The 17,387-nt window shown below is 36.6% G+C and overlaps 1 pseudogene across 1 annotated transcript in view; it reads right to left on the bottom strand.

The window, feature by feature from the left end:
- Positions 1-309: 309 nt before the first annotated feature.
- Positions 310-17,387, bottom strand: part of LOC149545787 (pentatricopeptide repeat-containing protein At1g03100, mitochondrial pseudogene) — a 69,013-nt pseudogene continuing 51,935 nt past the window's right edge. Inside the window, exons 3-5 of the transcript XR_016353618.1 lie at positions 12,058-12,137; positions 4,066-4,162; positions 310-3,951 (exon numbers count right to left, since the gene is read on the bottom strand). The product of XR_016353618.1 is annotated as a pentatricopeptide repeat-containing protein At1g03100, mitochondrial pseudogene (transcript). The remainder of the gene's footprint in view (positions 3,952-4,065; positions 4,163-12,057; positions 12,138-17,387) is intronic.

The following is a 17,387-nucleotide window of genomic DNA, read 5'->3' as shown; positions in this document are numbered from 1 at the left end:
TATTGAATCATTGCTATTGAATATTTTTTAAATTGTTTCAATACTTACACTAATTTGCATTAAGTGCATGTGCCATCATATATATCTATATATATATATGATTTTATGATATTTATATTATAAATTTATGCATTAATTTTGAAACGTGTCAAAATTAAAATATAATTATTTCTTGAATTATTTGCCTTAAAATATTTCTTAATATAAATTTAGAAACTTACTTAAATTTTGATATTACTTTTTTAATTCATATTAATATATAATTTTTAATTATAAAAGATTTTATATATAATTCTTGAAACTTAGATATTTTTCAGCAACTTCTAATTTTCTTAAAAGTCAAGATAAAGACATTCAAATAATGATATTGCTATCAGATTGAATTGTGTACTATTTCGAGTCTAACTCATTGACCCATGTTTGATGAGTAGCAATTCACGTGAATCCATCTGTCATAAGAATGAATGGAACACTCAGCACTCATTGCATCTAGGTGATGTTCACAGAGTTGAAGCACTGAAACTTCCCAGGAGGTCACCCACCAGTACTACTCCAGCTCGAGTGCACTCAATAGACATAGCATTTGCAAGGGTAAAGTCAATTACCAAAGATATTCAGATTTCTGATAGCTGAATAGATGTCTTCATAGGATTGTCGAAATTCAGATTGGAGTGACTGTCAAATTGCACTCACTTCAATCTAAAATATAATTTTATCAAACCCTTTGTTGGAAGTAACAACTGTCAGTCCCAATAAAGCTAGTCCAATTAGAACCCATTTTCTCATTATCACAATATTCTTGTCAATGTGTTTTCTCAAGAATCTGACTAGCCAACATAGATTACTCGAACAAAAAATCCTTGGCCATCATAATGGACAGGTCCATTAATAGACAGAATTGAAGAGGAGTAGTCGCTTTGACTCTTGTTCATGTACATTCAACCATTAATAAATCATAATTCAAGTTAGGATTTTTACAGTTACATTGTTTCCACTGTTGGCGAGGCATAAGACTCGTTAATAATATCCTTGCGCATGCTCCAGAACGTAATAATAGAAGTTGTACTCTACAATTATGTGTATTTATCCCATTATGTTCACAATGCAAATTGCAAGCCCTATATAATAGTTGAGATTAGAGCACTCATGATCCAACAATCAATTGGACTTGCTACAACTCTTTTTTGTGTGTCCATTCAATGTCACTCTTGAAAGGCTGTAATTAAAAAGTGATCACACATTTCATTGCACAAATGTCATAACAAGTTGGATGCCTTTATTCCTTTCAATGACACCCCCCACCTCTCACCAAGCACCTTGATTCAACTGGCAACAGTATCTGAGAACCTTGCATAACCTACGCAGAGAGTCTACAGGTAACAGGAGTAGTGCATGTGGAGTCTCAACATGGAAGCCTTTCCCCTCACACTCTCCAACCAATATATGAAGAATTCTAATCTAAGCCCGCCCACCTTTTATAAGCCGCCACCTGTTCTCTTTTTGTAAATTGTACTTCAGTTTGTACTTTGCGAGTTTTCGTATTTGTAGCAAGGTTTATATGATACTTCAAGTAAACCTGTCTGTATTTGACTTTGTCTATAAACATATTCTCCCGCTCCATAATAGAAATCACTTTGAGGGCTTTTTCAAAAAAGCCCCCTCTAACAAACACATTTAAAATATTGTCAAGAAGTTCTTGATCAAAACGTAAGGGCTTTACTCTAATATTTGAAACTTTCGATGCCATCTTCTTCATATCCGCCCACAGCATTATTATCTCTTCATACTTGCCTCTTGCAGTATAGTAACCTTGTACCAAAGAATAAAATGTCTGTGAATTAGGCTGATAGCCTAGCTTTTTCATCTTCTTTAAAGCCTTCTGTGCATCATGCATTAGCTGTTTCTTGGAGAAGAAGTCTATGACAGAATTCCAATCACGCACACCAACAGCATCTGCTAGATCATCTTTTACTTCCTCCAGCAAACAGACCCTCAAATCTCGCTTACTTTGATTTGTAAATTCTGTCAGGGGCTGGTAGTTATCTGTTGATGATGCAATCTTAGCGTCTTTCATCTCTGTGAAGAGATCCAGCGCACCACGCAGGTCCCTGTCTGACACACGTAACTCAATTAGACCATCATAGCAGCTGGCATCAAGCTGAAGTCCTGCCTTCCTAACTTCCTTGAGAAGTATAGCAGCCTCTGTAGGTTGTCATGCTTTGCAGTAAGCTTTCAGGAGTGAAGAATAAACTCCAGCTCCTACTGGAACCTCAGCTGCAGTTACGTCATCAAGAATCATGTGCCTTGTCTATCCAACCCAGTGCAATACAAGCATCAATCACTTGAGCACTAGGAGAATTTTCTGTGGAAACAGAGCCTTCCTCCCGATGTACTTTGATAAGAAAATCAGCCAAATCAGAAACCTTGTCCACTTCCAAGTAGCCTTTCACAAGTTTTGCGTAGGCTTTCTCATTTGGAATAAGTATACGATTTTCTAGGCTAACAAGCTCTCCAAAACTAGCTTCTATTGTGGATTGCATAAGCGAATTCTCAGCCCCGGCCCTGAACATGAGATCACTCTGTATTTTTCTAGATTCTAAAGATCCTTCTGACTGTTTAGGAGCCTTGTCAATCATAATGGAGGCTTTTTCTTGTAGCTTATCATCTTGAACCTGAGGCGCATTATTCAGCTCTGTACTAGACCCATGTGGATTCATCTCTACAGCTGACAATACTGATTTGGCTGCAGCTAGAGAGCTCCGAGCTGCCTTTGCACGTTTTAACATTCCCAGTATAACATCAGAGGCAGCATCAAGATCACCAAAGTTAAAGTGGGACATCAGCAAGCTACTGTAAAACTTCTGATATTGATGATCAAGCATTCCAGGAGTTTCATCAATATGGCTCTTTAGTTTTATCAATTCATGTCTCTGGCCATTTTTCTCATAAATATAAATCATTATAGTGAAAGAAGTAGCATCAGGTTTCACAACTACTCGTGGCATCAGCTCTAAAAGCTTCTCAGCTTTTTTGGCCATCCCAAATGCCAGAGAAGCATTCAGAGCAATGTTAAAAGCTGCAGTGTTTGGTTTCATGGCAAGTAACGGAGCATTTTTTCTCTTCCGTGGATCCAACCTTCCATCTTTGAAGAAATAACACATTTCAATAACTACTTCTGATGCTAGATACGCACCATTCACTGTTTTAGACATGTCTGCTATCACAGCACTCCACATATTCACAGATGGATATTGCTGCATGTCCACCATTGTTCTCAAAATAGTGGAAGCTGGAATAGGCCTTCCTTCTCTTGCAAGGCTCTGACATAAAAGTATTAAAGAATCACAGTCTAGTAGTTCCCACTTCTTCTCCTCAATAACTGTGAGGACTAAAGAATAAGCTTTATCAAGCCATTCTAGATCTCCAGAATTTCAGTACACTAATCAACCTATTTAAAAGAGACTTTCTTGGAAAACCCTCTAATTGTTTGTAATGCTCATAGCCCTTCCAGGCATCTTCAATCCTGTGATCCTCTAGGGCACTCTCCAATTCCTCAGCCAATGCTGCTGGATTACGAGCTTGCCTCAAAATTGTAAGAGACCTTGCAGAAGATACATGTTGCCATGAAGGGTGAAAATATATCAATATATTAGGAGAGAATCCACAGTTAAAATTTTCTCATTCTGGAGAGAAGCCGATTTTATTTATGCTAGAATGATTTAAGGTCAAGGGACAACTGCCCAATGATGCTGACGGGTTGGCACATATAGCCCTGCTCTGATCATAAGAATTTATGTGTAAAACGTCAGCAAACTTTTTTATAATATCCAAAGAATGGATTGGAGATGAGAGATATTTGGACAGGATATATGTACAAATGGCAGTTTTCATGGCTTTACTCCTCTGGCTAGCAACAATGATCATGGCTACCCAAGCTCCTCAAAAGTACAACTGCAAGAAAAATAAACCATGGAAAATGAAAATGTGCATCAGAAGATCTCTAGATTCATTTAAAACCTGCAGATCCAAATACAAATATATTTCAGTAAAGAAAGAAAATCATACTAAATTCTCATAAAACTAATAGCCAGTGAAACAGCAACAGGAGGATTCCATGATTGGGGAAGCTTCCTGCTTTGTCTCCTAGCGCCTGCAGAAGACCCTGTACAGACTCAGACGGTTTTGAGGAAATTAAGAAACAAATTTGTAACCTCTTCTGAATTTTACAAACAAATGACAAAAGGATGATGCTAAACTGCCTGTGACAAAAAAGTTGACAGGAAAAGCAAACAATCTCTACTGAACACACAACATAGCTACCATTAGCATACTGAAAACTGATGACTCAATGGGATTTCATTTTAAAGTCTCTAAGTTTTCACACACACATAAACAATTGTCAAAGATTTCAATCTATTAAAAATGTAACAAAGTCATATTCACTTACATTAATTATTTTTGCTAACTCCAGTGCAGATCATTTCATTCTAGAAGAAACTAAATGGTACACATTTTTCACATGTAAGAAATCAACATTTTCAGTAACATTCTGACATGTCTTGCATTATTCAACAAGATTTGGTAAAATGTTAGGTAGAAAATAACGGACTTTTGCTTCTACCGGCTCCAGAGTATATTTGCCACAGCTTCTTCGGAATTTAATATATTAAAAGCACCTTTTGTAGAGTATTCCAACCACCCATGGGCCAATACTACTTGATAATGTGTAGAGTTCTAATCACTTTTAAAATACATTCACTAAGAATGAAGCATGTGGTGCTCACATTAAAAAGTACTAAAGAATAGGACAATATCAATGATACGCACTCCAGCAAATGAAAAATAATCATGATTGGTCAAACATGTAGCTGGTTAATGATAGAAAAAGAGTTTTGAAGACGCAAGAGATTTTATTTGCGACAAAAATTTGCTATTTTGTAAAGATCTACCCACAAGGAAGGAGGAGAGTAATTGTTGATCTTCTACCACCCAAAGGAGGGAACAACCTAGGACAGCTATGAGCCACACTGTCATCATTAATGCTGCTGTTATCTATTAAGATAATAATTTTATGTTTCTAATGGTCATCTTTAGTAGGTTTAGTTTTATAACATGGTATCAAAGTGGGTCTGGGTCTAACTCCCTCACAGGAGGCACAGGGTTATGTGGATTGCATGTTCTTGCATGTGCTTTTTGTGAGTCACATGTTGCTTGCATGTGCTCTGTCAGTTGCATGTTGCTTGCATGTGCTGTTTTCCGCACGTAGTGTTTTCTAGTTTTACTGCATGATAAAGTTTGGACATTTTCTGGGGTATTTGACCACATGTAATCTGGTGTTTCGCCACATGAAGGTTTCTATGATGGGTTGTTTTGTTTACCAAGTTTAGTTTAAATAAATTAGCATCATTATCAGCCACCATTTTACTTAAGTTGCCCTACAAATGGATATGCAGGTTTTTTCAATCATGGGAAGGAGAGTTTTTTCAATTTGTAATTGCTAACAAAGATTTTTGTTCGTTCAGGGGTGTTTTCCTCTACATTGCTCACATTTTTTATTTTTATAAGTTTTGTATTGCATCTGCTATACTGTAGTCATGTTGCTGTTGTCATGTTGCTGGTTGTGCTAATTTCAAATCATGAGCTCCTGCCATCAGTCATGAACAACTCAAGTTAGAAAATTTTATGGAAGTTATATTGCTAGTTGATGTTTGTATAAGGTTTCAGCTAAAGGGAACAAAAAATTAGCAACTATAGTTCTAATTTGGGTGAGATTCCTAGTGATTTGTGCCTCTTGTAACTTGTTTCCAGCCCATGTGTGGTCTAATTTCTACCACTTTTAGGAGGTACAGCTTGCCATATCATTGAAGGGTAAAAGAAGTCAAGGTTTTGATATTCCAGATTCTTCATTACATAGAAAGAGCTGATTGTTGCAAAAAGATACAGTGATGAGTACATATCGAAACCCTTGATCTTGTGGGAGTTTGCAAGTATTTTCATGCATCATCAAGTCAAAAAGGAGCATCTTGAGAGTGAATTACATTTCTTGTCTTAAACTATTTGAGAGACTCGCCAACATATGATCACAATTTTTTAGGGGTTTCTATTGTGCATCATACCCACTTGTTGGCCAAATTGTTTCCAAAGTTGCATACAATCCTTGTTGGTAGAGTTGGAAGATGTTTTAAGTGTTGGCCCAAGTTTCTTCCCTTGACACTCATGGAATCAAAGACTCTATAGGTGCAAGGGAGTTCCCAAATATTGGGTAGAGATCATCAACCATCATAACATTCACGAAATGCATATGGAGAGTAGGTTGTCTCCATTGCTAGATCGAAGTCAAAGATAGGTTCCAGGTTACATGGACATTATTATTTGACTCATCAGATTGTTACAATGACACTTGAGAATCCAGGTCTGCATGGAGTTCTTTGGCATGAGATGTGTCATTTGACAAGATCTAGACTCTATCGACTTTACAGTATGCATGATTCATCATTGAGTTTGAACTTTGCAATTGCAAGTGATCAAGCAATTTTTGGGAAGGGTGAACTATCATGCCCTTTTTGAGGATTAAAATTATTAACGAGATTACTTAAGCCCAGTGAATTTTAATCTTAGGGGTAACTTAATAATATTATTACTTGTACCATCTTAAAAAGTAAGCACTTACTCTTGTGGTATTTTCGAGAACATTCTAGCCTTCCTTAGTGTGTTTCTTACATTAGGACCTCCTATTGCATTTAATAATTCAAAGAAAGATCATTTTCCTTTTTCCAACTCTTGCTCAAGACTCTAAGTTGGCATTAATTTCTACACATGGATTCTCATTAATTCCTCTAATCACAAAAAACAAAACTCATATTCATTTCTAACTAATTTTCCCATATATCTCACCATATTTCCCCCGATCCCCTTATATTTCTTGGATCTAGGAATTTCTACCTAGAAGTTTACACATCTAAATAGGGGTCAACGTCGACCTATACCTGGGTAGAGGTTGAGGTGGGTAGAGGTTGAGGTCGACTTCTAACCAAGAGGCAGATTTTAATTGGTCCTTGGGCCTAATGCAAACTATTAATGCTTTTCGTACCTTGTGCAATCGGCCCTTTTGAATTTGATCCCCAAAATCAGTATAAAAGGAGATCTTTTCACTTCGTATGATCATCTACAAGTTCCATATGTGATCCACAATTCCACAATTTTCATGAGCATCCACTCTCAAGCATTCAAGGGGTTCAAGCAAGCATTCATCCATCCACTCAAGCATGCATTTCCTTTGTATAGATCTAGCTTCTTTCATCATTAGAGACAAAGAAGCTAACCTTCAAAGGAGGAGATCCACCTACATACAATCATACAAGTCTTCTTCATCTTCGTCAATCCTTCATTGAGGCGAATTACAAGCATCTGCGACATGAGGTTTTGTGTTACATGATTTCCTTTTAGCCCTTTTGTGTTAAGGCTATTACATCAACAAACTCAATCACATACAAAGCACAATTACATCTACATCGGTATGATACATGTCCATTGTTAGATTTAGTCATTACTAAATGCTAGTATTTCATTTCCTTTATTTCAATTCAAGGTTAAATCCTAAATATGGGCTTGCCTCCCTAACAATTTCCCCTCTTTGTTGTGCAAGTTCATATCTGGATTCATTGTTCCCATAGTTCCAAGAATTGCGGCAACTCACGTGATTCGTGTAGTGCCTCTCATGTTTGCAATCTGTACCTTGTTCATTTTGATTCGAGAGATACTTGATACTCTTATTATATGTACCTTGACATGACCTGAGGGTCGAATGTTATACTTTGATTTCAATACCATAGATGCTTTACTGCTATGCTATTCAATTTATCATATTTGCATGTTGATGCCATTTTGAGATGACCAGTAGGTCTATGAGGATATCTGATTATCTGGTATTTGGACATATTTTCTGATTATGTTATGAGATGGATTTTATGCTATGGTGATTTACTTCATTCTTGCTTCAGTATGCTATATGCGAACGTGAGTGATGTAAATGGATTAATTAGGTATTTAATGCATTATTGCTTCGGCTATGATATTATATGCAATTGCACTTGATCATGTGTTTTAGTGTGCAAGAATTATATCCTCGGTAGTGACCTATGGAGTTAGTGATTCAACTATTCATATTTTACCAATGTCGTCCCTATATGGTCAACGTATCCTTATTTTAATTGTTTAAATTAAACCTTTTGGTGATTATTAAATCTGAACTCATCTGCATTATGTGATTAGACCAGTGAGCATGTCTGTGCATTTAGAGGTTCGCATTGTTGCAAAAGTTGTTATTTCTGTGATTTTGGGTGTTCGGGTTTTAAATCTTATTGAATCTAATTTCTAGCAGCTTTGCCTTAGGTGAATTCCAATTACGAGGAATAACGTATTTTTGTTTGAGTCGATTCAGAGTCTAGCTAATCTAACTGGCTATTTTCCCTAATTGACTATTCACTCAAAAAGTGAATAAGTATTGAAAAAGGGATTTGTTTTCTCACTTTTCAATTTTACAATTTAGAAATTGGAGAGCTTTTCTGATATCCTCTTTCTGAAGGATTGATTTTCTACTCGTTTCGAGAGTTGTGAGCATGGGATCTTTGCAAGGTCAGTGTCGTTGGATCCAGCTCAAGGAGACCTTGCTTTGCCGTCACTTTCAGCAATATCGGCACGTTATTTATTTTATCAGGCTGATTTCAATTTCTGCCCCTTTTGCTGTCAGGTAGGCCTTTTCCATTTTCTTGTTTCAGCTTTTATTTCTAGTAGCAATTCGGTAGGAAGCTAAGAACTAGTGTTCCCCTTCGTTTGTGTTTGTTGGTTCTACCCGGTTGGTCAGGTATGAACATTTTCCCTATTTTCGAGATGGGGGTTTGGGGTTTCACACCGTTATGCTGGCCATTTTTGCATACGATGTCCGAACCCAAATATTATTAGATTTTTGGGGTTTTTGTTACCCAAAGGCGAAATGGGTTTTAATTTTGAAGTTTTTCAGTTTTTTGAATTTTTACCTTGTTTTGCGTGTCACCCTATTTTCTTGGGTTTTCTTGGCATGATGTTTGTCGTAGACCCGGACGATCCGTTTAGATGTCAATCCGACCACTATTGCACTTTTATGTTGCATTTGGATCTATGCCGCATCCATCCTCCCAAGTCTGTTTTCGGTTGAGTGACTTTCTGAATTGTGTTCTTATCCAGTCCTTGTGTTATGATCTTCGTGATGGTGGTGCACGAAACACGAGTACATGGGAGTACAATTGTCGGGTGACTTGTGAGGCCCGATCTTCCGTGCTACTTTCGGAAGTTATGATCATTGGGGTTGGGTTGGCAATATGCATGCCTACGGGCACTCATCATTGGATGAGCATGGGTAGGGTAGGGTAGCATATGGAAGGGGCTTCTATCTCGCAGCCAGGCGATCATGGTGCCATAGGTTGACAGAGGGAGCTTTAATTAAGTGATAACTAAATAAAACACTAGGTGGTAATAAAACTTAAGATAATGAAAAATGTTTTGTGTTTGAGACTTCCGTTGAGGGAGTTGAATCCACACGATCCGAGTTTGGGCTTGTCAATGTCAAGCGACTCTCCATGATGTCAGCCCCTACTTAGTAGCCCATTGAGTGTCTGACCAGGACCTGTAGTTTATGCATTGTCTATGTCCTTGGTTTTAGTCATCATATTGTCTGGCATGTGTGTTAGCCATGGACATTGTGCTTTATGTGTGTTTGTGGTTGGATCATCATCTCCATCAGCATGGCGAGAGTGGACCCACAGGTTCCATGTGGTTGGGAGGCTAGCTACCTATACCACTGCTGGGAACCGGTGTATAGAGACAATCTACTATCCCAGTGCAACAATTATTGGATGTTCTCACTTGGTACTTTGAGTTCTGGAGTATGCTTTCTTGTGATTTATGCTTTTATTAGAATGCTTGTATATCATGTTTAGATGATGTTAGTTATTGACGCATTTCCTTATTATGATGATTAGCATATGATAGATGATGTTATCTATTTTTGTGAGATTATCTTATGCTTTACTTTTAGCATATTAGATTTTCTTATGCTTATGTTGTAGCATGTTTTAGTAGTGATGTCCTGTAAGTAAGCACCGACAATCTAGTCGGTAGTTTGGGATGTTACGTGCAGGGGATGGCTAGGGCCCACGATGGTCTTATGATGCTATTATGGTTGGGAGGAATCATGTACTTAGTTTGGTTGTTCAGTTCATTGTGATGTTTCAGTTTATTGCGATGGTGTTTTAGTACACTACGATGTTTCCTTCTGTAATTTCCCTTCACTGCTTGTTAGATGGTTAGATGCATTTTCCATCTTTTAGTATTGTGTTCGAGTGTTTACGCCCTGAATTGTGGATTTGGTACTCCCCGATGTGGAGGTTTTGAACTTTGTTTTACTCTTTAATTGTCCTAAGAGTTCTTTCATATATTCCTGGGCGACCATGTGTCAGCATGGGGTGATACTATAAGGTGTCGCACGCCCAATAGTGATATGTCGTGGGATCCTTGATTGTATCGCGTCTCTTAGAGATATGTCGTGCGATACTTTCCAGTATCGCACCCCCTTTGAAGAAGTGTTGTATGATACTTGTAAAGTATCGCACGTCCTTTTGAGGAGTGTCGTCTAATCCCTAAAAGTGTCACCCCCCTTCTAGAGAAAGGTCGTACAATATTGGAAAGTATTGCACAAGGCTCAGTTAAAGTATCACTTGGTATTTGCAAAAACTTGTTCGGACGGACAGTAGGCAATTTTCAATTTGACCCAAACTTTTCGTTAAGTGTTTTGGCTACCCTCATAGAAGACGGAGAAGTAGTCGGGGATCCAAGGATCCTCAAAAGGGTTATTGATCCTAATGTGGAGATGTCTTTAAGGTTGGGTTAAGATAGAGGGTAGAATAGTGAAATATATTTTATTATCGTATAAATTCTAACATTGGCTTTGCAGATATTATTGTCTTTGCTAGTGGGGACATTACAGACTTAGCATGGTGAGATAACTTGGTGCGCTTGATCAAATGTGATATTCGATAGACTTAATTTTACATCACGGCCAAGCATCATTATTTGAAAATCATTGAAACTATTCTTGCATCTATACTTTTGAATGCAGTATATATACCAAAATAATATTAGGAAAACTGATCACATAACCTGATCAATGAAAGAAATGGATCTTTGCTTAACTCCAAATGGCTGGCTCTCGAAGTCTGACTTTCAATTGCGGATTTCAAATTCGAAGACCATTCAATGACAGGAACAGTAGCTTGGATTCTTCTTCAATATCAGTTGCAAGAAATAAGGAAAGAAAAAGGGAAGAGGGAACGTAAGTAGAACTACAAAATCAAGTGCTTTCTCTCAGACTTATGTTCGAGCATAAAAACAGACGGGAATAATATAGAAGGCTCTAAAGGAAGCCGCAGCTCTTGGTAGCAATTATAAAAAGATAACCGGCTTCGGGTTCACTGATTTTAAAAGAAGATGCCAAGTGTACTCCTCGTCTCTTATAGAGACTTATAATTATGAGGAAAAGAACTCGAAGGTCTCCTAATCAAATGAATAATTTATAATTTTATATATATATATATATATAATTTTTTATTTTATTTTTATTTTTATTTTTTGCACATATATATATTATTTTTGAATGGTGACATCATATGATTATTGTGTCCAAGGTTATACCTATTAGGATATGCATATCTAAATATGTGTACACTTGGGAGATTATTTTATCTTCATATCCTCTCAAAGTATACACATATTTATATCTACGTACGTTAATAGAGAATGAGCTTGAATAATTTAATACTATGGCGGCACCATACTTTTATATATATATATATATATATATAATGAAGTGATGAGAATGCCAATATAAACCATTTAAAGGTACGTATTTTGATTATGTTAAAAATATTTAATGTTTTATTAATTGTCCAATAGCTCATGTATGTCCAATGCATGTACCCTGTTATGCAATCACTAGGTCCTTACCAAGGTAGTTACAGGTCATACCTATTGATCAGATAAATGAACTAAGGTAGTGCCCCATTCCGCAAATCTCGTTAAGCAATACTTCTCCCCTTCGTCTACTCCTGCAACCACCCGTGCAACATTTTCCACAATAATAACAAATTCCCATGATAAATCCATATCAACATATAACATAGATAGTAGTAAAGAAATTAGTTAATTACCATCATTCAAAAACAAGCAACTGCTAACTACCATTATCAACATATGACAAGTAACGGCTAACTACCTTCATCAACATATGACAAGTATCAGCTATAGGGTATACTTTAAGGAACCCCACTTTTGGGAAAGGTGTAAAAACTTGGCAAAAGGTGTAAAACACCTAACAAAATAATTAATTTTTTTGGCGAAAAATATCAATTTATAAAAGAAAAATAATAATCTCCATTGGTGAATAATTCAGTCTCTCGAACAATGTGCAAAATATGGACGAATTGTGTTATTTTTAAAACCACTAAAAAAAATACATTGGCGAATAAAAATTATTTTCTAGTAAAATACTAATTTTGTGGATGAATTATTTCATTGTACTAGACATAAAATATATACATTAATGAATAATAGTTTTTTTTCAAAATTAAACATTAATTTTATTGTTCTAAAATTAAGTGTGATTAAAACAACCAAGAATTGAGAGACACTACCTAAATCATGAAATTTAAAATTTTTCAACAACTAAAAGAAGAACAAATCTGCACTTAGTGTTGGTAGTGAGGATATTGTAATAGCTTTTATAAAGGAGCATTCCTTGTGGTCTCTTGTGCGACGCGCCCAAAATCTATTATATCAAGATGCTAATCACTAATCAGGGATAGATAAAAAATGAGGCAAAATGGAATTTATATCACTTGATTCTGAATTCCAGGAGGTGAAATGTGCTGACAAATCCAATGCAAAATGGAAAATTATTTCCAAAATGGGCTGACTGAAGGGAAATAAAATTAAATACATTGGACAAACTACCCCTACACATGCAAATCTAATGGATTGAGGGATGGCGAACATGGCGTTGGTTATAATAACTGGGATGGTTGCGTGAAAGGCGAATAATGCTACCAAAGAAGTCAAATGTGAATCCATGCTAGGCGATTGAAAGGAGTAATGATCCACTAACCCTGATAAAGTTAGGTGATTAGGCAACCATTTAATGGCTCAAAAATCGCAAAAATCAACACTAAGAAATCCCAATATTTGCTAAATTACGAATATTCACCACTAAAAAACACCTTGATCGGCTACTACTATCATCAATAAATGATTATACATAATAATTGATACCAATTAATTTCATATGAAACAACAGTCACATATAACTACTCTTTTCACATGAACAGGAAATTAAAAAACAATAGCTTTTAACTTATCATCTCAACGGCTATAATATAGGTCAAAATTTTGGGATGTAACATACCCTTCCCCTTATGTTTTCATCGTCCCCGATGAATACCAAAAATAAAACTTAAAAGTAACATCTATTCAAAACATTACAGCTATAAAAGAACTGAAGAAAAAGATCAGGCTCTAGCCTAGGAGAAAAGATTGGGGTATTTTTGGAAAGTCTCGTTGTAGTCTTCCCAAATAGCATTATCCTTTGCATACTGATCCCACTAGACCTTACACTGAGTCACATCTCAATTTCGTAAGCGTAGCTTACATACCTTGAGTATTCTAAGTGGTTCTATTTCCACTACTTTTGGATCTCGCACCTGTAGTAGGTTCCAATCAATTATATGATCATGATGAGTGCTATATTTCTTAAGATATGACATATGAAAAACATCATGCATCCTGGCAAGAGATGGAGGTAATGCAATTCTCTAGGCTACCGGGTTCATGATTTCCAACACTTCAAAGGGTCCCACATACCTTGGGGCTAACTTGGCATTCTTACCAAACTTGATGGTACTCTTTTGGGGTTTTACCTTTAGTAGCACCTTTTCTCCTACCACGAATTCTCTTGGTGTCCTTTTAGCATCTGCATATCTTTTATGTCTATCATTAGCTTCTTTCAATCTCTCTGACAGATTTGTATTACATGTTCTTCCATTTCTTTGAGAATTTTGGGTCTGACAATAATTTTGCCCTCAACACGATTCCGGCTTACAAGGATTTTGCATTTGCGACCATATAAGGCCTCAAAGGGGGTCATCGTAATGGTTGATTGATAGGAATTATTATAATGAAATTCCACCAAGGGTAGATACATTTCCCACTGGTTTTGCCGATCTATACAATAAACTCTTAAAAGATCCTCCAAAACATGGTTTTACTCTTTCAGTTTGACCATCAGTCTTGGGATGATAAGCTGAGCTAATATTTAACTTAGTTCCTAATTCTGTAAATACTGTTTGCCAAAATCTGGAGGTTATCCTAGCATCCCTATCTAAGATGATTTTCTCTGGAATTCCATGAAGCCTAAAAATCTCTTTCATGAACTTGTGAGCAATTTCTTAAGCTCCATCGGTTAGGTTTCTTGGTATGAAGTGAGCAACCTTAGTCAGTCTATCCACACTACTAGGATGGTGTTGTGCTTGTTTCGTGTCATAGGTAATCCTTGTACACAATCCATGGAAATTATGTCATTTTCACTTTGGTACTTCATTTGGGTGTAGGAGGCCAGCTAGGTAACGATGTCCTGCTTTTACTCTTTGGCATTCCAGGCATCCTACCACAATACCTGTTATCTCTCTTTTCATTCCTCTCCAAAAATATGGTGGTTTTATATCAGACAACATTTTAGTCACTTTGGGTGTCTTGAATAAGGAGCTAAGTGGGATTCCTCTAAGATCATTCTTCGAAGTTCAGGTTTGTTGGGTATGTAAATCCTATCATGATATCTTAACAATCCATCTTCTTCTATTCTAAATTTTGAGTACCTAGGATCCTGTGGGTCTCTAATAAAAGCGTGGTTGATCTCTGTATAAACTTCATCATGCTCTAGATGTTGTAGTACCTAATCGCCATTGTGGAAATATGTCTCCTGCTTAAGGCATTTGCTACCTTGTTTTCCTTATCCTTAATATAATTAATGTCAAAGTCGTAGTATGCTAGAAATTCCAACCATCTCCTCTACCTGGCATTAAGGTTGGGTTGAGTAAAGATATATTTTAGGCCATGGTGATTGGATCGCAGTTCGAAAGGTTTCCCAATCAAATAGTGCCTCCACATTTGGAGGGCATGTACTATAGCTACTAGTTCCAGATCATGAGGAGCGTAATTTTGCTCGTGGTTCTTTAACTTGCTTGACTCATATGCAACCACTTGCTCTTCCTACATTAGTACACCTCCTACTCCTTCCCCTGATCCATCGGTTATAACTACAAATTTTTTTGGTGGGTTGGGTACTCTTAGCATAGGTGTAGTAGTTAACTTCTCTTTCAAATACTCAAAAGCTGACTGACAATTTTCAGTCCATATAAATTTCTTTCCCTTCCTCTGAAGTGAAGTGATCGAGTAAGCTATTTTGGAGAAATTTCTGACAAACTTCTTATAAAATCCTGCCAACCCCATGAAACTTTTGACTTCTATCACATTCTTAGGTATAGACCAATCCCTAATTGCTTTGATTTTTGAAAGATTTACGGGTATTCCTTTAGCCGAAATAATATGTCCTAAATACTAGATTTCTTTTCGATAAAAAGCACACTTAGACAACTTCCCATACAGTTTATGTTCTCTCAGCCTTTGTAGGACTTTTTCTAAATGCTCTTGATGTTCTTTATCGTTTTTCAAGTAGATTAGGATATCATCTATGAAGACCAATACAAACTTATCCAAAGAATCTTGAAAAATGTTGTTCATCAAATTCATGAAAGTTGTCGGAGTGTTGGTTAACCCGAAGGGTAATACCGTGAACTCATAATGCCCATATCTAGTTCTGAATGCAGTCTTGTGAGTGTCTTCATCCTTGATGCAGAGCTGGTGATATCCCGACCTTAAGTCAATCTTTGAAAATATTGTAGCGCCTTTCATTTGATAAAAGAGGTCGTCAATTCTAGAAGTGGGTATCAGTTCTTAATAGTGACTTTATTGAGCATCCTATAGTCTACACAATCTCATAGTTTCGTCCTTCCTAACGAACAATACTGGGGCTATTCATGGCGAAACACTGGGTCGAATAAGTTTGTTGTCTAACATATCCTGCAACTGCAATTGTAATTCCATTAACTTTGTGGTGATCATCCAATAAGGAGCTCAAGAAATTGGTTCTACTTCAGGTACTAAATCTATGGTAAAATCAAAAACTCTGGATGGAGGTAGTCCGGGGAGTTCTTCGGAAAACACATCTTGGAATTTCTTTAGGTATGGGTACTCCTCGAAGAATTTCTTTAGTTTTTCTCTAATTTCTCTCTTTTCAAGGATGTGGTCTTCTCTATACGAGGCATCCATAAGTTTTCTTGAATCTTTAATCCTTACTGCAAAAATCTCACAACCTTTTCTTCTACTTTTCTTGAGTTGCATGACAGATATCTGTCTTGGTTTAATTTCACGTACTACACCCTTAATGCTTACAAGTTTGCCTTGGTCATCCAAACAGTCTACAATTTTGGCAAGACAATCAACCTTGGCCTTATGCTCACTGAGCCAGTTAATGCATATAATAATGTTGTAAGACCCAAGAGGTGCTACATGCAAGTTCAGTTCGGTGGAGAAGTTTGGAAATTCAACCCGTACCTCAAACAGACATTGCTCAACCTTAGCCCTTGACTAGTTTACATACTCGGCTGTCCATGGTTTTGCCATAAAACTAGATCTCTTTCGAAATTATAAAACTAGATCTCTTTCGAAATTTACTTAATAATTTGGGTGATAAAAAGCATTCAGAGGCTCCAGTATGGTGAGAGAGCCTCTTAATATTTTATCTTATGATTGTCGGTTCTAACGGAGCCCTAATTTTTGCAAAAAATCAAGGCCTCCACTTATACATGGATATATCAGATCTCTGTTAAAAACTGCTTGATACCTCTCGTATTTCAGGAACACCAAAGTCTAGCTGTTAAAAACAACAAATTGTCCATCATGATTAGTCTTCTCCATCTTCTAACAAAATATTATCCTTACCAACACACTCCTAGCAACCGAAGTTTGCTATCATTGGAGAAAAAGGCAACATTTTATTCATAAAATCTGTTATCATTATCAGCCCTTTTTGAATCCCATCTCTATATTCATGTCTTTTCCTTGGAGTCTTGGCTTCAGTCATTATACATAATGGTCTCATCTCCTCTACATTTAATAAGATGTAAGCAAGTATAGAACATTTTTTCATTACCTAAAAAAGCACTTAGAGTAACTCTGAGATCACCATA

The sequence above is a fragment of the Cupressus sempervirens genome, chromosome 7 (assembly GCF_028749045.1).
Source record: "Cupressus sempervirens isolate cs-2001-9-10 chromosome 7, ASM2874904v1, whole genome shotgun sequence".
Lineage (NCBI taxonomy): Eukaryota > Viridiplantae > Streptophyta > Pinopsida > Cupressales > Cupressaceae > Cupressus > Cupressus sempervirens.
The sequence above is the reverse complement of the archived record's forward strand: the minus strand, read 5'-3'. Positions and strand labels throughout refer to the sequence as shown.